The sequence below is a fragment of the Puma concolor genome, chromosome A3 (assembly GCF_028749965.1).
Source record: "Puma concolor isolate L17-30 chromosome A3, mPumCon1.1.hap2, whole genome shotgun sequence".
In the NCBI taxonomy this organism is placed as follows: domain Eukaryota; kingdom Metazoa; phylum Chordata; class Mammalia; order Carnivora; family Felidae; genus Puma; species Puma concolor.
Genome location: NC_141669.1, coordinates 31,875,429 through 31,901,623, shown reverse-complemented (window position 1 = coordinate 31,901,623; position 26,195 = coordinate 31,875,429). Strand labels below are relative to the sequence as shown.

General features: G+C 43.9%; 1 protein-coding gene and 1 long non-coding RNA gene across 6 annotated transcripts in view; one reads left to right on the top strand and one right to left on the bottom strand.

Moving 5' to 3' along the window:
• Positions 1 to 26,195, bottom strand: part of GALM (galactose mutarotase) — a 116,995-nt gene that overhangs the window by 4,284 nt on the left and 86,516 nt on the right. The window lies entirely within an intron of this gene.
• LOC147582343 (uncharacterized) lies at positions 144 to 22,225 on the top strand. 4 transcript variants are annotated; one of them, XR_015248999.1, is made up of 6 exons: positions 169 to 759; positions 973 to 1,055; positions 5,238 to 5,743; positions 8,134 to 8,243; positions 17,376 to 17,498; positions 20,215 to 22,225. It is a non-coding gene; the product is annotated as an uncharacterized LOC147582343 (long non-coding RNA). The 4 variants fall into 4 exon arrangements; XR_015248998.1 differs by having other exon boundaries at positions 144 to 759; positions 973 to 5,743; XR_015249000.1 differs by lacking the exon at positions 169 to 759 and having other exon boundaries at positions 813 to 5,743; positions 20,012 to 22,225.

Genomic DNA, 26,195 nt, shown 5'->3' with positions numbered 1-26,195 from the left:
AGCCACTCAAAGCATTTAGTTCTGCTTTCGTGTATTGCCAAATACTAAAAGAAACATTAATCTCCTATCTTTGGGTGAAAGTGGGCATCCTTTTTTTTTTTTTTTAAATGTTTTTTTATTTTGACACACAGAGGGTGTGGGGGAAGGGCAAAGAGAGAGGGGGAGAGAGAGAGAGAGAGAGAACCCCAAGCAGGCTCTACACTGTCAATGCAGAGCCTGACAAGGGGCTCCATCTCACGACTGTGAGATCATGACCTGCGCCAAAATCAAAGAGTTGGCTGCTTAACCGACTGAACCACCCAGTTGCCCCGAGGGCATCCTCTTCTTAAATTCAGAGCTGCTGTTCAGAAACATAGTCTTCCTGGTACATGAGGACTGGAGTCTGTAAGTTCACACAGAGCTGTGAGGATGCCTGGGGTCCAAAACACCCAAGGGGAACACAGAGGCCTGGCCAATGCCATTCTAGCATCTGGTGTCCATTGTTCAACCAAGGGAGTTTGGTTGAACAAAAGAATCCTCTCACCAGTCAGTGTTAGGAAAAATTAAGTAGCATTCTTTTTTAAATTTTTTTAATGTTTATTTTTTTGAGAGAGACAGAGCACAAGCAGGGGAGGGGCAGAGAAAGAGGGAGACACAGAATCTGAAGCAGACTCCAGGCTCTGAGCTGTCAGCACAGAACCCGATGTGGGGCTCGAACCCACGAACCTCAAGATCACGGCCTGAGCCGAAATCGGACACTCAACCGACAGAGCCACCCAGGTACCCCAACGGAGCCACCCAGGTACCCCAAGTAGCATTCTTTTCGAAGACATCCTTGAAAACCATCTCTTTCCTTTGCCTTGATTCTGCTTATATGAAAAAGAACTTTTGAATGGGGAATATTTGTACATGTAACCAATTTTAAAGGTAATGAAGTTAAAAGGTACAAAATACTATACAATGAAAAAAATCTCTTATCTTTGTTCCCTGAAGATCCGGTTTCCTCCAACAGAAGCAACCACCATTACTTGTTCCTCTCACACCCTTCCAGAGAGAATACAAGGATATCCAAGCATGTAAGCGCACACCCATGCACACACACAGCAATATAGCCTGTTTCCACCTTAATCTTTCCACTCAATTTGTCTTCAAGGTTGTTACTAAATTTATTCCTGCGTACTTCATTAGACAATTCTATGTGCCAATTCCTATTTCTATTTTTCCTATGATAATCTACTTACTATTTGTTTTCTGGTGTCATAATTGCAAATTTATATTTTTCTAGAAACTTATGCATCTCATCTATATTACTTTCATTTATTGGTAGAGTCAAGGAAGACAGTAACTTATGATCCTTTCAATTTCATCTCTCTGTGGTTAGTTGCTTATGCTCATTTCTTTTCTTTCTTTCTTTTTTTTATTTTTTTAACATTTATTTAATTTTGAGAGACAGAGACAGAGCACGAGTGGAGGGGGGGCAGAGAGAGAGGGAGACACAGAATCTGAAGCAGGCTCCAGGCTCTGAGCTGTCGACACAGAGCCTGATGCGGGGCTCGAACTCACAAGCTGTGAGATCATGACCTGAGCCGAAGTCGGATGCTTAACTGACTGAGCCACCCAGGCACCCTGCTTATGCTCATTTCTAACTTTGTGCATTGAGTAGGTAGGCTGATGCTTTATCTATTTTTGTGGGTTTTTCCCCCTTCCAATGAAGGAGCTCTTGGATTTATGTATTAGTGCTACATTTTTCCTCCTCTTTTCAAAATTAGAATTTCTGCTTTTATTTGTATTAATTTTCATTTTGTTCTCTTGGGTTTATTTTGTTACTCTTTTTTTAATGTTTTATTTATTATTATTATTTTTTAAATTTAATGTTTATTTATTTTTCAGAGAGAAAGAGACAGCACAAGCAGGGGAAGGGAAGGGAGAGAGGGAGACACAGAATCCAAAGCAGGCTCCAGGCTCTGAGGTGTCAGCACAGAGCCTGACGCGAGGCTTGAACCCACGAATTGTGAGATCATGACCTGAGTCAAAGTCAGAAGCTCAACCAACTGAGCCACCCAGGCACTCCTAATATTTTATTTATTTTTGAGAGAGAGAGAGAGAGAGAAGGGGAGGGACAGAAAGAGGGAGACACAGAATCTGAAGCAGGCTCCAGGCTCTGAGCTGTCAGCACACAGCCTGATGCAGGGTTTGAACCCACGAACCATGAGATCATGATCTGAGTTGAAGTTGGACACCTAACTAACTGAGCCACCCAGGTGACCCTATTTTGTTATTCTTTTTCAAATATCTTGCATTAGATGCCTAATTCATTTATTTTCACATTTTTTGGATTAGTCAAAGTATTTAGTGCTTCAATGTTCTTCTGAGCAATAGGCTTGATATCACATATAGGAGTTTCCGTTATATATAATGATAACACCATATTCCCATTTATTATATATTCTAATATGTATTAAGTAAATATTTCCATTATACTTAATTATGATATATTATTTACTTATTTTCTAGGTATTGCTAGTTTTAGGGTTTGAGTTCCCTTTTGATCCAAGAATTATTAAGAGTTAAAGCATTTCTAGGTCAAGCATTGGCTGTATTACTCGTATTTTGTGAAATTACCTGAGGTTTTCTTTACGGTCTCAGATATGGTGAATTTTTATTGTGAATTTCATCCTTTTTTTTTTTTAAGTTTATTTATTTATTTTGAGAGAGAGTGAGAGACAGAGCAGGGGAGGGGCAGAGAGAGAATATCCCAAGCAGGCTCTGTGCTGTCAGCGCACAGCCTGATGTGGAGTTCAAGGTGCAGTTCGTGCGAGGTCATGACTTGAGCCGAAATCAAGAGTCAGAGCCACCCAGGCACCTTGTGAATTCTGTCCTTTATCATTACAAAGTGTCTTGCTTTCTGTCCTGAGATCAGCCTTTACTGATGTTAAGACTGAGACCCCCTGCTTTCATTTGGCTTTTATTTGCTTGGTTTGCTTTTGAAATCTCATGTTTTCAACCTTTCTGTACGACTTGGTTAATACACAGCCTTCCCTTGGGGTTTCCTTTGTGATTCAATCTGAGAGACTATTGTTTAATAGAGGCGTTTTATGGCATTACTATGACATATACATGTTCTAAGTATTCTTAGTCTGTCATTACATTTTATGGTATGCTTTTTGTGTTCATGAATTCTAGTTGTTTACTTTTTGAAATCTTTTTACTATATGGTGTGTATATATGTGTCTTTCTGATAAGTGAGACAGTTTGTAATTTTGTTTTAGTGGTAACATCTTTATAGAAGAAACTTCAATATAATATATGTAACCCTCTGTTTCTTAGAATTTGCTAAGCTTCTTCCTCTCTCTCTCCTCTTTGCTACCTGACTTGGGTTTCTGCATCTTTCAACTAAGAATCCAAGTAAAGTCACTTTGTTTCCCAGTAGATGGTGCTAGAGACACAGTATAAAGAGCGTGCTTAAACCCTGATCAGTTTTGGGAGAATGAATAGTTGTTTTTTTTGGGTCCCTCAGGCCATAAGGCCAAATCCTGGATGGTAGTTACTTACCTGTGTGCTACTGTCTTGTGAAGTTTGGGTGACCAACCACCTCTCACACCGATTTTTTTTTAATTTTTAATTTTTTTAATGTTTATTTTTGAGAAAGAGAGAGAGAAAGAGGGCCAGCAGGGGAGGGGCGGAGAGAGAAGGAGACACAGAATCTGAAACAGGCTCTAGGCTCTGAGCTGTCAGTACAGAGCCCAACATGGAGCTTGAACCTATGAACTGTGAGACCATGACCTGAGCCAAAGTCGGAGGCCCAACAACTGAGCCATGCAAGTGCCCCTCACACTGATTTTTAAAAAGGCAAAATGTTTCCTTATGAAAAACTTAGTCCGGGAAAAAGCAGCAGCTGTTTTCATGGGCTCAAGAAGACTGTAGTCTTACCAACTCATATTCTGAGTATTAATTTCTGTTATGCTTTCCTCCCTAACTTTATATGGTATTCACAATATTTAGTTCCTTAAAGCCATACTTGACTCAAAATCTGACCCTTATGACAGTCCCAATGTAATATTGCACAAGTCAGTCATGATTACTTATTTCTCTTGACTTCAAGGTAAAAATAAAGTCATGGAATGTTCATGAAGGAGGGTTCTAGGGTCTATTTCAGGTCTGTTTACCTGATACTGAGCAATCTACAAATCAATGTTAGCTTTTCTCTCTGTAAAATGAAGCTATTATTTGCTGCCTATACATGACATGGAAATACTCAACAAATGAAATACTTGAATGGTTTCAGGACAATGGCATAAATAAACAGGCCAAATTTGCGGATGCATCTATAACACAAAGGAGAGCCTAGAGAGGGGGTAAGACTTCAAGAATGGCAGAGAAGCCCTGACTTAAAACTGAGAAACTTCTAAATGAGATTTTTACTAAATGAGAAGAAACAAAGAGAAAAGGTTCCAATCTCTTTCCAGCCTCACGCCCTGACCTGTGGACCTCATGTATCTACTGATCAGGCACATGGAAAACTTTGGAATTTGTCCCCCAGATTCATGCCTTCTTTGGGACCTTTCTCACAGCTTCAATGTCCTCTGTGTCCCTGCTTCCCCCACATCCTGGCAAAGTTGTTTAAGAATACTTACTCTCCAATGCCACTTCCTCTGAAGGATTGTAGCCTCCACAGCTAGAACTAATCTCCTTTTCTTTTCTTTTCTTCCCCCTTACCCCCCTGATCTCCTTTTCTACTTTGTTCCTATCACATTTTGAACATACTTTCTTCAAAACATTTGTTGTTGTTGTTTTTTTAAATTTTTTTTTAATGTTTGTTTATTTTTGAGACAGAGACAGAGCATGAATGGGGGAGGGGCAGAGAGAGAGGGAGACACAGAATCGGAAGCAGGCTCCAGGCTCTGAGCCATCAGCCCAGAGCCTGACGCAGGGCTCGAGCTCACGAACCGTGAGATCGTGACCTGAGCTGAAGTCGGACGCTCAACCGACTGAGCCACCCAGGCGCCCCAAACATTTGTTGTTTTAAGACATAACCATAGGATTATATCAAGCTCCAAGAGGGTATGAATTGTGTCCTTTTTATCTTTGTACCTTCTGAGCATGAAGCGAGCCTTCACTTGATTGAAAGATGGATGGATGAATGAAGCAGAGGCAGAAAAAACAGGGCCAACTGTGAATGTCATAGCATCCTGTGACAAAGTCAGAAAGATCTAGAAAAGGCCTTAGGAATTACCTCATCCAGTCTCCTCGCTTTGCAGATGAGAAGACTGGGACCCAGACAGCTAAAGGGACTTGCCCAAGGTGACACATCTCCATAGTGTCAAAGTCTCCAGGCCTCTCACCCCAGAGTGACTTGGTAACAGCCTTTTCCACCCCCAAGCCCTCAAGTGTTCGTGAGTTCTCAAAGAATTTGGAAAATCAATGTGCTGTTATTCTAATTTTGGTCTATCTGCATATGTGACTTTGTGCTTTGGTGCTAAGAATAGAAGACATCAAAATAGCGCTCTCAGCAACGCTGAGTGTACAGAAAATTGAAGCGGAAATGGAAAGGGTGCCCTCAGAGAGGATGTCACATCACCAGACTTTGGTTTTGAAGCCACCAGAAAGCAGAGAGAAGCTGTTGTTTTGAAGAGAATTTCTTCAGCTACTGAAGGTTGGCTGAGTGTGCATAAAGGCCTGAGCAGCAATGCCACATGCCTGGCAGATGATGGGCTCTGACCCAAAGATATGAGGTTACAGCTCTGGGGCAGATGAGCAGCCTGAGGTAGGTAGCATTTCTGCTTCCCCATTTCAAGGAAAGCCTGACTGCAGGCACCAGTGCAGACCCACCTGGGGTTACTGTCATGAATTTAGAGTGAGATCAGTCCCTGTAGGGTGGCAGCTATGGAGGGTGTGGTGGGGGGCAATGATCAGGGTTGGAAAAAAAACACAAAAAAAACCAACCAAACAAACAAAAAATAATCAGGGTTGGGTTTGTTAGGAGAACACACAGAAGAGGGAGACGGTGAGGGAGTGGAGGGCATATGCAAAGAGGTGATTCCAATGACAGACTTCTGATTTAAGTGGGTGGGGAAAGAGCTCATGAGCAGGTTAGGGGCAGTGAAAGGACGGTAGGATCAAGGGACTGCAGGTTCGTGTGGCATCAAAGAATTGTTGGGGCTGAAATAGATACCTTAGACAGGGATTATAGACGGCTACAATAAGAGGTGGTGATAAAGTCAAGGGTATGACCCAATGACCACGGAAGTGAGTAACTGAGAAGGTTGGTGGACAAGATCATTGGAACAGAGGATGTAAAGAAGCTGAGAGATCAGAATATCAACAGCTTGGATAATGAAATAATTAGGGACTATGACAAGAGTGTGTTGGAGTGACAGTGAGCCAGGAATGAGGTGATGTCTGTAGATGACCTCAACAGATGTGTCACTCTGGCAACCACAGCTGCCCCATCCTTGCAAGAAGACGATGTAGACCTCATAATTGGAAACAGGACTCTCTAACATTCCAGATTTCTGTCACAGGTTGTTAAATCTTCCTCTCCCTATTGGCATTCCTGATAGAATTATAATTACCTGCCTTCTGGCAGCAAAGGAAAAACACACTGCCTTCATGAACTCCATCTGCCTTGATTCACATCTCTTATCTCACATAAGGGGTTTTTATACATATTCTATTATATAGACTTTGGCCTTTTCCCCATGACTGCTTGTGGCAGGTTGCCCTTTTCAAAGATGGCCACACCAGTATGTATCCCATTCCACAGGCTCTACTTATAATGTGATGCTGACATTCCATCACTGAGAGATGGAGTCTTTGTTCCCTCCCTTAAATTGGGAAGGACCTTTGTAACTGCTGCAACGAATACGACATGGCACAAGTGATACGATGTGATTTCAGGGCTCAGGTAATAAATACAAAGTGGTTTTGGCCTGGCCCTTGCTCTCTCAGGATATTTGCCCTTGGAAGTCAACCGCCATGTTATAAGGAAGCTCAAGTCACATTGAAAGGCCATCTGTGGGGTGTTCTGGCTGATAGCCCCAGCTAGGCCCCGAGGCAGGAGCCAGTATCAACTGTCAGACATGTGAGTGAATGAGCCCCAGACATCACATCTAGAGATATGGCCTGTCTAAATTCCTGACCACGGACACAAAGATTATATATGAAGTGTAGAGTAGTTTATTATATAGTAATAGACTGGTATACTGCCTTAGGATGTTTTCACCTCTTGGCACTTAACTAGTCTTGACAGAAGGTTAATGAAGCCCCCCCACCCCTGTGCTTTTATTCCACAGTCATAAGTGACTTTAATTGGTTCTTCCTTAAGAACACTAGTCCATGTGGGGGCACCTGGATGACTCAGTTGGTTAAACATCTGACTCTTGATTTCAGCTCAGGGCATGATCTCACGGTTCGTGGTTTCGAGCCCACATCTGCTATCAGCACAGAGCCTGCTTGGGATCCTCTCTCTGCCTCTCTCTCTGCTCCTCCCCTGCTCATGCTCTCTCTCTCTTTCTCTGTCAAAATAAATAAATAAACATTAAAAAAAAAAACCCACTAATCCTTGCAATTGCTTTTGAGTGGGGAAAAAACAAATACAAAGTTGTTAGTTCACGCATTTTTGAGCATCTTTTATGTACCAGGCATGAACTTGATCTCAGGGAGCCTAGAATCTGGTGAAGGAGACAGATAAAAAAAATTAATACGGACAGGAGAGTATGACAAATGTGATGAGACTGGCATCCAATAGGCGCTGGCAGAGCAGGGAAAAGCAGTCCCTGGTGCAGCCATGGGGGGTCTGGAAAAGTTTTCTAAAGGTCATGACAGGAGCCTAATCTTGAAGGATTAAGTTGGGACTGGCCCACGGGACAAGGTGCAGGGCAGAACAAGCATGAGAATGAAGTCCTCTCACCTGTGAAGTTGAGATCTAAAGTGTAGGCACAAGATGCATTTATATTACACATATCCTGTAGGCTCCCAGCTCTGACTTAAGAAACAGAGTGTAGAAGGTGAATTAGTCCTTTGAACTCCCGATCGGACAGAGTCCAGTGAAATGGTTTCTGTAACATCTGGGCATGAACACTCTCTCAGTGTCTGAGGAAATTCACCTGGGTGAATTTTAATTCAATGCTTTCAATTTCTCATCATCACAAATAGCTCTTTTCTCTGCCTGATGGCCCCAGTGCCCGACTCTCTGAGGAAACGAACAGATGGTCACTGCAAGAGTCACTGAATCTCCACATTCATTCATTTTTTGGCGACCTTGGGTAAGTTTCTATGCCTCTGTAAGATTCAATTTCTTTACTTATAAAATGGAGCTAATAGTGGTATATACCTAAGACACGTATTGTGAGGTTTAATTGAGAGAAGGATATGAAGGAAGTCCTATCTCTAGGGCAGAGCCTGCACATAGTGCTGTTATTTACTTGCTCTCTCTCTCCAGAAACAGAGAAGAGAGAGAACAATGATTCATTATAGCATAAATCATTGATGCAAAAGGAAGGTGCATATTTGCCTCCAGGGAGCATTGCAATTTTCATTAAAAAAGGATTCAGGGTTTTTTTGGTTTAGTTTTGTTTTTTGAAGCTTCCTCTCTCAGGATTTTTAGATTTAGATTTTTAGATTTAGATTTAGATTTTTAATCTAGAGTGGTACAGTCTTCAAAATGTTTTTTTTTTTAATTTTTTTAAATGTTTATTTTTGAGAGAGAGAGGGAGAGACAGAGTACGAGCAGGGGAGGGGCAGAGAGAGAGGGAGACACAGAATCTGAAGCAGGCTCCAGGCTCAGCACCAAGCCTGACGCAGGGCTCTAACTCACCGACTGCAAGATCATGACCTGAGCCACAGTCGGACGCTCAACCAACTGAGCCACCCAGGCCCCCCTCAAACTGGTTTTTGAGTCACGTACTCCTTTGAGAATATCGTAAAAGTTATGGGCTCTCTCTCTCTAGGAAAATGCATACATACATAAAGAATGTTCTCAGAACCTCTGAAGACCAGTCATTCAGGACTGGTTAAGAATCCCCGATATACAGGCTGGTGAATATATTCTGCCTAGACCCTACTCATCACCAAGCAAGTTGCCCTCTCATGACCTGATACTGAAATGCACATTTGGAATATCGTAGTCACATAACGTCAGGTGTTGGGTCAAGAAATGTAGTCTGGGAGTCTACTGTCAAACTCCTCCTATAGCAATGTGACAAAGGCTTTGCATAATCCATTGGGACCTCCTTCTGGACTATTTATGATTCCTCCATATTCCTGCAGGATGTGCAATAAACTAACATGTGAAATACACAGGAGCTTGTCTTAATCTGAGCACATCAACAGCTTTCAGAAAGTGCAGGAAAGTGAAGCACCAGAGAAAGTGGAAATTGCCCCTAACAGCAGCTCAGAAAATGGGGCTATAATTAGGCAAATAGTGTCGCCCTGGGTTATATTGGGTATCAGGCTTCACGATCACCAATTACTGTTATCAACCTCCCAGGGGCATCTTGCTCACTTGTTTGGCAGTCAAACTCAATAGATGTTAGAATGGATTTTAAGAGTCAGGCAGCCTGGATTTAACTTCTTTGCTGTAAAAATTTGTGGAGGTTGCTTAGCTTCTCTGAACCTTGCTTTCCTCATCTGTAAAATGGGTATAAGAAGATTCTGACAAACATGGGATTCTGATAAACGAGATAAAAGTGCCCTGCATCCTACCCAGTCTGCAGGAAGTACTCAGTAACATAGCTGTTTTTACGGACAGTGGCCAGCGGTGATAACAGACAGCATAGCCAAGGGAAATTTGGCTCCAAACCCTGAATTCACCAATAACTTACCTGCTTAACTGTGTGCAGGTCAACTAACCTCTCCAAATGTCTGTTTCCTCAACTGAGGCATAACTGAAGCATTACACACCTATTTCAAAGGGAGGTTAAATGAGCGACGACGTGTACGTGCTTAGCTCAGTGGCTGGTACATATTGAACACGCAGAAATGGTGGCGATGGTGATGATAACGATAATAATAGTGGTTAATCCTTATGGAGCTCTTATGAAATGCCAGGACTTGATGCTCTACACACCTTACATGTATTACTGCATTTAATCTTCACCACCAACGAGGGAGGTCCAGTTAGTACCTTTACACGTGAAGTCTGCAGAAGCTGAATAAATTGTCTAATGTCACAGAGCTGGATTTAAACCTAAACAGTCAGGGTTTGAGTTCATGCCTTTAACTACTTTGTTTTCCTGATTATAACGTGTCAAAATCAGTCTGTCTGTTTGTTTGTTTGTTTGTTTATTTATTTATTTATTTATTTATTTATTTATTTTTAAGAGCTATTTATTCATTTAAGTAATCTCTACACTCAATGTGGGGCTTGAACTCAGGACCCTGAGAGCAAGAGTTGCATGTTCTACTGACTGAGCCAGCCAGGCACCCCAAAGTTGGTCCTTTTAAACAGCACTTGTGTGTTCAATGTCACACCAAGGACTCACTTCACCAAGGTCAGAGGCATTTTCTATTTCTGGCCGAAGCTTCCTCACCTGTGCCCATCACTTTTCATGGCATCCGGGGGCGTCCACTGCCCAAGAGCAGGTGCATTGCTAGGGCTGGATGTTGATCTATGAGAACTTAAGGCTACTACCTTCCCCAAATCCTCCTGGATCCACCGGGCTCAGTCTGCCAATGGTCCCTAACTCCTCTAGCCTGAGAGGACAGCCCATCTGCCTGACCACACAGAGAGAGAGTGTTCGGGGTTTGCTGGCTGATTTCAAAAGGGGAACATGTTGGAGCAGAAGAAGTTTCCTGCATGTTGTTTTGCTGCTTCACAGTAGCGTGGGCAGGCCCCAGCGATAACGGTGTGATTAGGCAGCCCAGGCTCATGGTAGACCCATGGCTTCCTGCTGTCCTCCAAGAGCCATGAGGATCCCACTGTCATGGTTCACAGGAAGCCAAGGAGAGCAGCAGGGAAGGTGGCTGGCATCCTGACACTGAAAAAGGTGGCAACTGAAGACAGCCAAATTACACTAACAGCCCCGGGTCAGAGAATAGAACCAGTAGAGAAGAGAGGAAAGAAATCAGTCCAGCCTTTCTGGTCAACTGGCAGAGTGGCAGAGCTAGGAAATGGCATTATGTGGGGGATCTAGCCCCTGTGATCTCCATCAGTGCTCCCTTTCTTGCAAATCACTCCAAATAAACCTCCGATTTAAGTTTCAAGGCATGCCCCAATCTCCCTTCTAATGAGACCAGTGCCCCAGGCTCCCCCTGTGCAGAAATATTGACCACCACGACTGCTCAGCCTCCTGTGGTTTAGTCAGGACATAGAAGGCCTGCGTTGGTACTAGTGGAGTCAGAAGGAAGGGAGCCTTGAAATGCAGGGCCAGCCTCCTAGGTCTCATTATCTGCAGGATGTGGTCATTATCCTCTCTGGGATGTGTATTCTGCAGACCCTGCATTCGACTGGGTCTGTGCATCTGGCACTGCCTGGAGGGTCAGTTTCATAAACTATCCATTTAGGAGCTGCCCTCTCTCTGTTCTGGGGAGACTTCTGGAATGGAGACCTGGAAGGCAAGATGAGGCATGCTCACTCAGAGCCAAATACAGATATATTCAAATACAAATCACTCCCAGGCTACCCCCAGGCTTCTCTGACAGGGTTACAAGGCTGGTGGCTTGGGGAGCTTCGGGAGACGGAGACCTGCACTTCAGGGAACAGAAGCTGCAGGGAGTTGTCACGTGGTCTCTGATGTGTAGATGATCTAGATGAAGATATAGAAGGTATTCTCATTAGGACAGACAACACGAAGCTAGGAGGCAGACCCACTTGGGATAACAGAACTGGGAATCCAAAGTAGGGGTAAAGCACGGATTACAAGATGAAATTTGTGAATAACAGCAATAGATAGGGTTCTGCACTTGGGTCCGAAAAACCAAAAAAAAAAAACAAAAAAAAAACACACCAAGAAACAAAAACAAAAACCAACTCTACCCTGGGCACAAAACATAATCTTCTGAGGTTCCATTTCCTTACTTGTAAAACCGGGACAACATAACCTTTATCGCGTGAAGTTGGCATGAGGATTAAAACAATTGCTGTGGGCAGGATGCCTGGATGGTTCAGTCATTAAGCATCTGATGTCGGCTCAGGTCATGATCTCACAGCTCATGAGCTCAAGCCCCACTTTGGGTAAAACACGAGCCTCACTTCTCTCTCTCTCTCTGCCCCTTGCTCACTTGCACCCTCTCTCTCTGCCTCTCTCTCTCTGTCTCTCTCTCTCTCTCACACACACACACAACCAGTTATTGTGACCAAAGCCCTTAGCACAGGGATGATGATGATACTCATGATGGTGATAACTACCAACGACATGACTCTTCATTAAGTGCTTCACACCTAGGCAGTCTGGTTCCAGAGCATGTGTTCTTAGCTATCATATTATACTAACTCTCATAAATGTTAAGTCTGATTACTACAATTATTACTGACTAGGGAGATGCAGCTGAGCCACAGCATGTATGCAAATGACTTTGAGGATGTGGTTGGCAGTAAGTTCGACAGGAGTCACATAAAGAGTGTAATGAGGTGGTGACAGTTTTTGATTGCTGTTTGCAGTGTGGGCATCACAGGTGGAGAGGCCCTGGACGTACAGAGGCAGAAGCAGAGGCAGAGGAGAAGGGCCAGAATGGCCAACTCACGGCATAAAAAGAACAGCTGTGCCTGAAGAAGAAATGACTTGGGGGCAACATGACGGCTACCTTCTAAGGCCTTGAGCCTGATATATAGGGACCCAAGAAGTAGGCAAAGTGGGGTCAGATCTAGGTAGACGGATGCCAGCTCGATTTCAGGAAGGCCTTTCTGATGTGCTGGCGCAGGATGGACAGTGAACACCCTGACCCGGGCGCACTTGAGTGCCCGTGGGTACCACAGTCTGGGATCCAACTACTGGACAGAAGGTCTTTTCCAACTGTGACCTTCTGAGGCTGTAGGTCCATTGGCCCATGTGACGACCATAAGGAAGCAGGTTGTTTCCTTTAGGGACACACTGTGATCTCTGGTTATTTCCCTCCTCTTTTAAATCAAACTGCTAGCTTGTCTCTTCTAGGGAGGCCATTGGCTGAGAGCAGCGCTTTGCAGAATGACCCGTAGAAAGGCCTGGAGGTGGGAGGATAAAGTGGGGAAGGAGGACGGGGAGTGAAGGTAGCTCAGGGGCAGCAGGAGGACAGGAGGGTTGTTGGGGCAGGAGAGGAGAAACGGGGGCCAAAAAAGGAAAAAGTAACTTGAGGCTATACAGATCTCTTTAGAGTCTTTTTTCTTTTAAAGTTCGTTTTATTTATTTTGAGAGAGAGACAGAGACAGTGTGAGTGGAGAGAGAGAGAGAGAGAGAGAGAGAGAGAGAGAGAGAGAGAATCCTAAGCGGGCTTTGCACTGTCAGCACAGAGCCCGATGCGTGCCCCAGTCCTACGAACAGTGAGATCATGACCTGAGCCCTAACCAAGAGTCAGACACTTAACGGACTGAGCCACCCAGGTGCCTCTAGAGCCTTTTAAACAGCTATAGAAAGTGTGGACCCAGGACCATCACGTGGGGCTTGTTAGAAACAGGACCCAGAGGTCCCACCTCAGACCCACTGAGTCAGAATCTGCCTAGCGACAAGCTTCCCAGGAGATCTCTGCATGCATTAAAGGTGAAAGGCGCTGATGTGGAGAGCGTCTAAGGGAGACCCAGGCTCAGACGTGCTTACATTCATCTCAGTTAAAAAAAAAAAAAAAAAAGGTGGAGAGGAACGCGGGAGCCTGGTCTCCATGGGGACGGCCCAGCTGTGCTTGCAGCCCAGCTGCTCCAATTATGTCTGTTTCTTTATCTAGCCAGCCTCGGAACAGTCAGTCAAATCTGCATAAGGAAGCCGGCGGTAATGGGGCTCGTGGGCACAGGTACTCATCTGACACCTAATTAAGCCATCTTGGTATATCATCTCTACAATGCCTGTTATTATTTTAAGAAACAACATAAAGAGAATGATAATTAAAAGTAACACCCCGGGTGGGAATTTTGTCTCCATTCCAGTGGTTGGCAAGTAAAGCACCCTGGGTTTTTTTGTTTTGTTTTGTTTTTTTTCGGTTTTTTTTTGAGGTAACATTTCTATAAATTTTCATAGAGCACACAACCTCAAAGCTTGTCTCTGCTGCAGTTTCCCCCGATTTCTCTGCCAATGCTTTGGGTTTGTGGCTTCGTTCCACTGCTGTTTCCTTTCTTTTTTTCTTCTCCTTTTCACTGAGCGTTTTCTGATTTTACTTGAACTTGCAATGGGGGAGGGGAGGGTGTATTGCTTCTGGATATTACATGTCATCTGAAGCATAAAATGCTAAACCCAGTTACATGTTGTTTTCAGGTGAGAAGGCAATTTTACACTTCACGGTTGGGCCCACACGAGGCATTTTCATGCAGGGAAATTTTTCATCCTAGACTCACATCAAGATGGCGCCGAGGGATTTGCTGCCAGTGGAAAGTTTGCCCACTGTCTGCAGCCTTCCCCCATGGGCATTCTTGATAGACCTGTTCTCCAGAGTGCCGCTATCTACCCCTGGTCTTCAGGTTCCCCTGACATAGGTCCCTGTGTCCTTTGCTACCTGCCTGGGTCCCGTGTCTATGACTTGAGCCACTTTGGTTAGTAACACTCTTACTGACCTGCCATACACCCTGTCCTCTTGTCCCTTGTACCAGACCAAACCCCACCTTTGGATCATCCCACAATCCACCTTCTCTGCTGCTGACGTGAATCTGGAGAAAACTCCCAGTAGTACCAACTGAGGCCACCACCGATTCCTGATCACAATCCTCACCTGGCATCCTTTGACAAACACTTTACTTGCCCTCAATCGTCTCCTTTGCCCCTAAAAACCCTCTTCCTTGACCCTGTATCTCCACCTCATGGAAACACCCCGTCTTCTTCCTTTCACAGATTTCTGAAAGTGTATCCAACACCAGCGGCTCCCATGAGCTCAGTAGGTAGCTTATACAGATTCCCAGGCCCCACACTAAAGCAAATCTCTGAGGTGGGGCCTGAGATTTGTATTCAAGAACGTTGTCTTCATTGGGAACTACTCATCAGCCTATACTCCCTGACTTTCCTTCCTCACTTTCAGTGGCTTCTCCAGCTGTCACAGCCTGGCTTCTACCCTCACCACTCTGTGAAACGAGGTCAGCAGGAACAGCCATGACAGCCCGCACACTCCCAGGTCTCCCCAGAGAGAGTACTCTCTGGAGTACTGATGTTCTTGGTCACTCCAAGACTTCCGGTCACCTCCTCTCTTCCTTTGCCTTCTACCTCTGACCATCTCCCTCAGCGCCTTTTGTGTAAGCTTTTCTTGCACCTTAAATACTGGCAGTGTTTTCACAAGTGCATCTCGCACTCCTTGTTGCTAGATCCTCAGAGACACTAAGAAACTTCTTGAAGCTCAAGGTGATCTTGAGAAAGCCTCCTCCTACCATTGCCTCTTTCACTGTCCTAACTACCTTAGATTCTTCACTGCCTGTGAGCTTCTCAAGGGCAGAGACTGTTCAATCATCTTTCCATGGTCAGTGCCTCAGGAAGCATGTAGCAATTAGGAGGCGCTCCATAAATGTTAGTACAAGTCTGCTCTGAGTACTCGTGTGAATCAGCCTTGGGCCCATGGTGCGAAGCTCAAAGTTACCTCTCAGCCCCTTCAGAACGGGGTGACCTTGAAGGTATGAATTAGAGCCAGCCCCTGTCCAGACCCGGGGTGGGGAGGGGTGGGTGTTAAACAGCGGTTCTCCAAAGGTGGTAGTCAGAGCTCTAGCAAATAACATCTCTTCTGGCAAATTTACTTGTTGTTAGTCTCAAATGTTCATAGGAATGACATCATGCCTGGCCAAGTGCTAATTTCTAAGCTTTCTTCCTGCCAAATTTCCACCATGCTGGCTCATGCTTGCCAATCTCGTAGCAGTGATGTGTTTTCTAGCAGGGAACACAAGTATTGCTTTGGGAGTTATTCTGGAGCCTCATAAAACTGTTCTTGGGGCCCCTTTATAGGGAAGGATTCCATAATGCACCCGGTTGGAGAGTGTTATTGCTATCAGGAGAGGTCCTTACAGTTTCTGTAGTGAACATCCTTGAATACTGTCTAGGACGGACCTGTCATTGAAGAAACATCTCTAACTAACACCCCATAAGTTCCAATATCATGTTTCGGGTTTTTAGTGTCATTCAAACCCTTTCCCGAATAACACCAGTCCTATTTCTTTGAGCACAGGACCTGTACTATATTCATGGCTGTAGGTTCTCCACATAAGCAGGGCGTATCTGTTTTGTTCAACATTGCTTCCCTGGGGCTGGCATAGCACCCGGCATATAGCAAGTACTTGGTGTCAGTTGGTGATGGAGAACGGAAAAAGAAGAAACTTGGGGAGCTGGAGGTGCTTGTCTCCAGAACTGTGGAGCTGAAGGTGACAACCAGGACACCATGCTCTGGCTTCCCACTTACGGTGAGGCCCCAGGGTTCCTGCCTGCTCCTACCCTTCATGGACTGATGGCCAGGCCTGGAGTCTTGACGGCACCTAGGGCTGGTGGATATTGAAAGGCAAGTTCAATCATCTGGTCAGGCAGGAACTGGAAAGCTGCCCATCCAACCCTCACCCCTGGCTGCTGTTTCTCCTCCAGACAGAAACTTGGGGAAGTTTCTTTCCTTCTGGGTGTGCCATCTCCTTCCTCTAGCTAATCTTCGAGCTTCCTTCCAAAACTGTATTGGTGATGAATTAGCAAAATAAAAAAATTTAAAGCCACCCTGAAGATTACAAAAAGAAAAACATACTACTGCTAAATCTCTAAAACAATGGCTGTCTTTATATACAATGATACATAGTAGGATAACCATAAACTATCATTACCTTAAGAGAGGAGAGAAGACCAGACCCTCTGTGGACCAAGGTGATGTGATCAACTCATACAGGGTTTTACACAGAATTTCAGGGGCCCGTGAATCCCCTGAAGATCTCTCATCATCTTCCCAGACATACACGTATGGACCCTGGTTATGAATATCTAGGTTAGAGATTCCACGGGGTCTTTGACTCAGTGTTAGAAACTGACAGGACCTCAGAGTTCAAGTGATGTGACCCTCATCTGATGAGAGTTAGCAGATTAGGTATGAGGCCCAGAGAGTTTTCCTGGCTGACTTAAAGAGCACACAGCTAGTGGACAGCAGAAGGGAGACCTTCACCTAGGTTTTCTGAATCCTGGTCACCCTGCAATATTGTGTTAATATGCTCTGTGGAAAACAAATGTCAAGAAGGGAGAAGAATGGAGAGAGACTGAGTATAGGGAAAGGAAGGAATATCTGTTCCTAGAATGTACAGACTGGCTATTACTGGGTTTCATTTTTGTGTTTGGCAGAGTTTTCCAGCTTCGAGCCAAAGAGACCAAGCCTGAAGTTCCCTTCCAGCCCCCTACTTCAGACCTGTAACTGAATCCTGATAGGTCATCTCAGGCAGACCGGTGAAGGGGAAGATAAGAAAGGTGAGCTCTGGGCATGTGGTCAGCTCTACACAGTGTCTGTCATTGCAAAAACCCTGGAATAAAAAGAAGCTATTGTTTCCAGGAAATGGGGAAAATATTTCTAAGGAGAAAAGTGTAGCGTTGAGGAAAGAGTAGGGGTTTATGCAGCAGAGAAGGGGGAGTTGGGTGGTCCCTGTGGGTGGAGGGGTATGAGTGAGGCATGCTGGGAGATGGGTCTGGAAAGCAGCTGGCATGTGGTCCTGGAGCCACCTAAAAGGTTTTTAAGCTGTGGAGTATCAAAATAAGATTTGCATTTTAGATAGATAACTTTAGTAACCAGATGGAGGATAGATCTAAAGAGATTCACTCCCCACCCCCCCACCCCCCACCTCCAGCTAGAGAGCTATTTTCCAGATTCATTTGTTCAGTCATCGATCCCAATTTGGTGAAACTCATAATATAAGCCAGGCACTGCTCTAGACAAGAAAAGTCAGTATAGTCAGGATAGTGACAATGGAAATAGAACCATATCATCAATACATATTGAGGAGACAGATTCCAGAAATAGTTAGAGGAGTTAAAAATCAGCAGGACCTGATGAGTAACAATGTTGGGGGGTAGAGGGGGGAGACTGGAAAGGAAAGAGGAAGCATACTGATGGGTGGTTGAAAGCAATATTATGGATTTTTAGGGCAGTGAATACTGTGTGTGCTATCATAATGATGGAGAGATGTCATTATACATTTGTCCAAGAGTGAATGCCACTCTTCAAAGTTCAAACTATGAACTTTGGGTGATGATGATGTGTCAGGGTAGGGTCATCAGTTGTCACAAATGCTCCACTCTAGTGGGGGATGTTGAAAAAGGGGGGGTGCTGTGCATTTGTGGGGGCATGGAGATATATGGGAACTCTCCGTACCTTCTACTCATTTTTTCTGTGAACCTAAAAGTTCTCTAAAAAAACAAAAAGGTTTTATTTTAACAAATCGGCAGCACCCGATGAGTAATGATACTTGGGTGTGGGGAAGTAGCAGGAAAAGAAAGAAGACACATTCTGATTCAGGTTTGAAACTAATATCACGTCCAACATTTTAGAGTCATATCAAATCTAAAGGAATTTTCTGTAAGAAGTCCAGAATGATTAAAACATGTAGATAAAAACAGTCTCCATTTGCACCATCTCTGAACCAGGAGGCTACTTTAGAATTCGTTATTTCTCCGGGGCAGCGGCTTAGCCCCGCCCTAGGGAAGTGATTATAAAATTGGCTGAATTGTCAGTTGAACCCCGAGAGGGTGAAATAAAACACAAAGGTTTTGCGGGGCCTTTCTCCACAGCCTCATGGTAAGCCTTTCCTACCAGCATTCTAATTTTGTCAAAACGGGGTTGCTTTCATGTAATTTTAGAAGGCGCTTTCAAAAACCGAGAGCTGCAAGAACAGCAAGTGAACACAGATGGGCTGGGGGACAGAATGGGTTGGGTGAGTTTCTATAAAAATAAAAGGTATCTTTTCTCGAGAGAAAGAATAAGACAGAATTTTACTAATGTTACTTTAGAGGCAAAAGACCTAGTCAAAGCATTCATTTTTTTTTTTTTTTTTTTTGCTTTCTTAATTCCTTATCTACTACTGCAAATAAAGAACAGCAAAATTAAAAGGGGGAAAAAAAAAAAAGCTCCGTGCTGCAAATGCCTATACAGACACATGCTTGGTTCTGCACAATGTTGTGTACATGATAATATCTTGCTGGGCAGGCTGTGCCCACACTGCCTCCAAGTCTCACGGTTCTGAAGACAAAAAGAGGCTGTGTAATATTTACAACCCTGGGAATGAATTAATCCCTTGAGAAACAGAAGGCCTGAATTTTCTCACCTGCTCATATTTAGGGGGCTTAGTACCCGAGCAGGGCTCTGGGGACCAATTTCCTCTTGTCACCACAGGACAGGACACTAGACTCAGGCCCCAAAGCTAAATGCCTGACGTGGCAGCCCAGAGATCTGGCACTGGAATGTTCTCTCTGTGGACATCGATCATACACTGGTCCTTCCTGGTAAATGTCTTCTAGAATTTCCACTTTTGGGAAACGACAGGGACAGTCCTGATAACAACAAACATAAACATACACTCAGGAGGACCTGGAGATGTCCCAGGAACAGAGTGTGAGCCTATCCTAAGTAGTGCCAAATGCTTTACAGGGTGCAATTTTTAAAAAATTCTTTTTGTAATGTTTATTTATTTTTGAGAGAGAGAGAGAGACAGAGCATAAGCAGGGGAGGGGCAGAGAGCGAGCAAGACACCGAATCAGACCCCAGGCTCTGGGCTTTCAGCACAGAGCTCGACAGGGGGCTCGAACGCATGAACCGTGAGACTATGACCTGAGCCGAAGTCGGAGGCTCTACCGACTCAGCCACCCAGGCAGGCGCCCCCTTTTTTTTAAGTAGGGAAGAATAACTGCTCGGAAGAAGCAAAGCTAAATTAACTGCTGACGTGCAAACCCGGCCCGACAGCTTAGCTGCAGACTTTGCTCTTGGTCTATAGGTGAACCATCTCTGCAGAAGCCTTTCTGTTGGTGCAGCTGTGGCGTAAGAGAGGCACCTGTGCAGAAGGACGCCGTGCCCCAACCCCCACTGCCGACTCCAAAGTGCCCAGAACTACATCCAGAGCAGTAGCTTCAGAAGTTAGGTGTGGATTCTATTCTTTCATTCAAAATATTTTCTTCTTCTTCTTTTTTTCTCCCCCAGAAGAAAAGCAAAGATGCTGGAGTCTTGCAGCCTAACAACACACGAGGGATATTGTTTGCCTGGAAGCCTCCAGGGAGGGCAAAATGGCAGAAATTTCCAGTGGGGAAAATGTGGGGTGGGGGGGTGGGGGTGCTAAATTATTTGAATGGGACCCTTTGAAGGCTTCTGCTACCCCTACACCTGCTGAGGCTTTCCACTGAGCTTTGGGAAAAGGCTAGCTTTTCATAGCAGAGCAGAGAAAGGGGGAGAATGAAGGAGGCACGTAATGCAGGCTGTTGTCTTCTGTGTTTTACTGACTGAAAGGGCTGAAGACATTTTATATGCTCCAAGTTGCCAACAGGAAGAAAGGGAGCTCGAGATTCTCCGAGGTCTGAGGGCCCTGCCTGAGGTAGAGGTCTAAATGGAGGCTGTATGTTTAAGACAAGGGGATTTCATGATATGTGCTTGCTTTGGCTCCCTAAAAGTGTATGCCAAGGTATCCCTTTCCCTTCTGTGTGACAACGCCAGATCAGTAACAAACAAAATGGAGGATAAGACTCCACCCCTCCCCCAAACACACACAGGGGAAGGTCCCCTTTTACTGAGTACCTCAGCCACAGTATTACAACTGCTGTAAAAGAAGAGGTGCTACTTTCTCATGACAATGGGTTTTCCCTTCACCTGAAAAATTACTTACCGAATATCTATAACCAAGGTGGAAAATCACCCGCAAAGTTTAGACCTACATCAGCATTTCCCTCAAAAATAGTTTTTATAAAGGGCAAACAAAAAGAAGGAGTTGAAAGACAAACACAAGTATAAATTAATAGTCACAAAAGGAGGGGCTTGGGACTATCAAACACCCTTGTATCACAGAAAGACTCAAGCTTAGAAGCAAACCTGGGGGACTTGGCAGAAAGTCCAGAGGAGGCTGGATAAATGAAGCTCAGAAATTACAGTTTGTCAGATGAAGCATTTGGGACAAACCTGCACAGAATTCAAAGAATGATCTGATAAAAAACCTCATGGTTAAAATGTTGCTTCCTGAGCTTCCTCCTAATCCACCACCATAAATTGGTCATGACAAGATTTTGCAGATGAGAAAACCAAGAACCAGCAGGACAAGAGACGTGTCACCAAACAAGGTACTATGTTGCAACAGAGCAATGACCTCCGAGATTACTGAGGGGCACAGGAAATAATTCTGAGCTTCTTTTTTTTTTATTTTTTTTTTAACGTTTTATTTATTTTTGAGACAGAGGGAGACAGAGCATGAACAGGGGAGGGTCAGAGAGAGGGAGACACAGAATCTGAAACAGGCTCCTGGCTCTGAGATGTCAGCACAGAGCCCGACGCGGGGCTCGAACTCAAGGACCGCGAGATCACGACCTGAGCCGAAGTCGGCCGCTTAACCGACTGAACCACCCAGGCGCCCCAATAATTCTGAGCTTTAAAATGGACTGTTCCTTTCCTACATTCCCTTCCTGGTCAGTCTAACATGGCTAGACACTTCTACTCAGGCTCTTTAGTCTCAGGAAAGCCTCTTATGCAGGCATCTTTGTCTTCCCTCTGTCCCCCATTTTTCAATATAATTTGTTTTCTGTTTTCTATGCAGAAAAATCAAAATAAATTAAAAGAAGGAGAAACAGGGAGGAAAAGAGAGAAGCTGTGAGACTACCTATATGAAAGGTAGACAGGAAATGAGAACACTCAACTGTCAGAACTTCTTTTTTTTTCTTTTTGGCTTACTTCCCATTTCTTGACTACATGGTTATCTTGGCTATCTATATAGTCAAGAAATTACTTTTCTTTCTTTCCTCTCCCCGCACCCCCCGAAACCTTCTTGGCATCTAACCACACTGTAGGGTCTGTAGAGTACAGGTCTAGTTATAAGCAGGAGTTTCAATACCAGTCTACCTAGGTTTGAATCCCAGCTTTCCACCACTTGTTAACTGCATGATCCCCAGTTAAGTTACTTAAACTCCTTGTGCCACAGGGTCCATATCTGTTAAATAAAAATTAACAGAACCTACCTTTTAGTATTCTGGCATGGATTATCATTTATAAAGTCTTCTCTGAAATACTAGCTATTATTATCATAAACCTTCACCTCATCTCACAGATAGACAAACAGTATCTTCCCTTTTCTCAATTCAGCACAACCACCATCTCTAGATACTGTATATCAATTACCCAGAACTCGTAACAGAGCATGGCTGGTCTAACGGGTTTCTTGTAGCACGTCTCAAGGAAGTGGCCTTGTGGTTCAAGTCCACTTCTGGCTGAACATCCGGAAGTTTGAGACTGGACTCAGGTACACCTGTGAATCTGCCCTGCGTGGAGCGGCCTTGAACTCCAGGCCAGCCGAGGGTCATCCAGAGCCACCCCAGGGATTGTAACTGTACCAGAGCCTGGTGCAGATCCGACATGGCTCCAGCCAACCTCTCCAGGCCCATTGGTTTTCTGCTACCAAATACATGCCCCGAATGCTCCAGAAGCCCAGTGCTGGCCTGGGGGTATTCCTGCTGTTTCCTGCTCTCCTTATTCTTATTCATCTCTATCCAGAACACCTTTCTTCTGGTTGCCTGGCAAATTTCCACTTGCCCTTTTGGGTTTTATTTAACTCTCATCTCCTCTATCCAGGGGTCCCCAGACAGTGCTTTCCCTCTAACAAGTGTCCGAGTTCTATCTATCCTGATATTTTCCAGGTTAATGGATACTATTCTGGCTGACTCTCCACTAGGCTGTTGATTCCTGGCAAGCCCAGCAACATAGGGGAGGTACTTCCAAATGACCAAATGACTTTGGACTGGTCTCAGAATGAAGCCACATGCTCATGCACTTTTGGTCCGTGTTAAGAGTCCAATGAAATCTGGGCTCCTGGAGATTTGCTCTTGGCTGAAAGAGGGCCAGACATGTGAATTCTTCCATCATGGCAGTGCAGAGTGGGAGTTGCCACGCATTTTGGAAGGCAGTTCCTAAGGAAACATATACTTTGCTTATTTCTTATGGCATTTCTGAGGAAGGGGAAGAAGAAACACCCTATAATTTCAGTCGAAGTGTTTCTGGGAAAACAGACATAACCTATGTTGGGACTGGCTAGTGTATGGATAGGTAAAAGACTTATGGATTTTTTATGTGCTCTGAAGTTGTTGCAACTTATTTACTTTCATGATAGAGTTCTAATGGATTTGAAGGGTGGTAGAACTAGCAGTAAAATGTTATATTGAGAGCCTTGTAGAATCACAGAATGTAAGAGCTACTAGTGACCTTTCAGACTAATCGTTGGTTCTCAATCATGAGTCCATGGTAAAATTTTTACTGGTTCACAGAAAACTGAGACATATTTGGATAATCTACTATCACATTTCTTTTAAAAGCAAGACGAATTCAATGTAAAGTGTTGTTCTTTGTTCTGAGATTAAAATCTCCCCCCTTTTGTGGTGTTAAAATATTTTCTTTAATGGGACGTTTAGGTGGCTCAGCAGATTGAGGGTCTGACTCTTGATCTCTGATCTCAGCTCAGGTCATGATCCCAGGGTCGTGGGATCAAGCCCCATGTTGGGTTCCACACAGGAGCATGGAGCCTGCTTAAGATTATCTCTCTCTCTCTCTCTCTCTCTCCCTCTCCCTCTCCCTCTCTCTCCCCCCCCACCTCTCTCCCCTGCTCAAGCTAGTTCTCTCTCCAAAATAAATAATTAAATAACTAAAGTATTTTTTTTTTTTAATTTTTTTTTTCAACGTTTTTTATTTATTTTTGGGACAGAGAGAGACAGAGCATGAACGGGGGAGGGGCAGAGAGAGAGGGAGACACAGAATCGGAAACAGGCTCCAGGCTCCGAGCCATCAGCCCAGAGCCCGACGCGGGGCTCGAACTCACGGACCGCGAGATCGTGACCTGGCTGAAGTCGGCCGCTTAACCGACTGCGCCACCCAGGCGCCCCTAAAGTATTTTTCTTTATGAAAAGATGGTGATTATAAATGGCAACTTGGGTTTTAAAAAAATGAATTCAGTCTATTTCTTTTTTTTAAAGTAGGCTCCACACCCAACATGGGGCTCAAACTCATGACCCCAGGATTGAAGAGTCACGTGCTCTACCGACTCAGCCAGCCGGGCTCCCCTAGTCTATTTATTTCTGTTCCTCATTATTACCCTGGTTAGTTTAATTTTTTTTAATTGAAATATAATATGCATACATTCCCATTAGTTTTAATAGCCCTATATTTATGATTGTTTTCTAACTTGGCAAAACGAAAAGTTGGGCAACTCTACGTAAGTCTGTCAAATTATTTTCTAAAGAAAATTTACTGGTCCATAAAATTGGATTGAGTTCAATATCCCTCCTGTTTGCAGAAAAGGAAATGAGGGTCTAAGGAAGTTAAATGTTAAAATGTTATGCATACAATGAAGGTCACCTAGCTAGTTAACAGCATATTCAAGACTACAGCCATGGTTTTTGCCTCCCAGAGCCCAGAGGGCCTGCAGCTGACCCAGCTTCACAGGTGTTCAAAATTAGTACAAAGTATAAAATTTGATCCTAAAACCACTCACAGTGCAGAACTGAGATGGACATGAGTTTTACGCGTTTCATTAGATTACACGTTAAGTTCTACTGGGCTTTGCCACAGTGATCACTTACAATCACAACAAATAATCTTCCCATGGCATGAATTATGCATTTTTGTGATTTTCATCTGATCAAAACTCAATAGGACAATGTGAGGTTTTATAAATATACACAAATAAATATGCACTTATGTCATCAGCTCCACCTGTAAGCTACTTAACTCATTTTCTTCTTTATCAGTCACAACAGAGTAGCCGCCATTTTCCCCTTACAGTTCACCACACACAGTTCCAATGTAATCAGGCTGCATCTAGGACAAGATGGACCAGTTTACTCAGCCTCACACTGAGTCATGTAAATATCAGAAGATGACACATGTTACCAACACAAACATAAGAGCCTTTAAAACCAGCCCCAGAGCTAGGAAAACCTTCAAAACTGCAATGCAAAAAAAAAATATTTTAATGCATTTATCTTGATTTCTCATTATTATTCTAATTAATTTTATAGCCCCTGTATTTATGGGTTTCTAATTCCCGCTGTTAACTGAAGTTACCGTTTAGCATGCAGGCTCACATTCTTATTATTTTCCTCATAATAATTTTGAACTAGAGGCCATAAACACAGCCTCATTGTTTTAAAGAGAACAAAATAAAACAAAAGCCCTTACCTGTAAAGTAAGGCAGGTGTCCAGGAAAATTAAAGTCATATCTTACTTGGATCCCTGGACTATTTTTTTTTTTTTAATTTCGAAATAATCTTAGACTTCAGCAAGGTCACAAAAATAGTACATCTCTGGGGGTGACTGGCTGGCTTAGTAAGTCAACAGAGTATGCAACTCAATCTCAGGGTTGTGAGTTCAAGCACCACATTGGGTATGAAGACTACTTAAAAAAAAAAGTACATCTCTGTATAACCGTCCTTTCCCTAATGTTAACATCATACACGACCATGGTATAATGATCACAACTAAGAAATTAACATTAGTACAATACTATTAACTGAACTACACATTTCACTAGAATTTCACCAGCGTTCCCACTAATGTCCTTTTTCTGACTCAGGGTCTAGTCTAGGATTCTCACACTGCACTTAGTTGTCCTATCTCCTTGGTCTATTCTGTGACCAATCTTCATTCAGCCTTGCTTTGTCTTTCATGACCTTGACACTATTGAAGAATATGGATTAATTATGTTGCAGACTGTCCCTCAAGTGGGTTCGTGTGATGCCTTCTGCTGAATGGAATGAGGTTAGGCATTTTTGACAGAATATCACACAATGTACTTTTCCAGTACATCATACGAGGAGGACACAATACATCTTATTACTGGTGATTTAAACTTGATTATTTGGTTAAGATGGTGCCCTTGGCTTCAAACTGCTCATAATCTATCATTCTACGTTCTTTATTAGCAGAGATGACAACCAAAATAG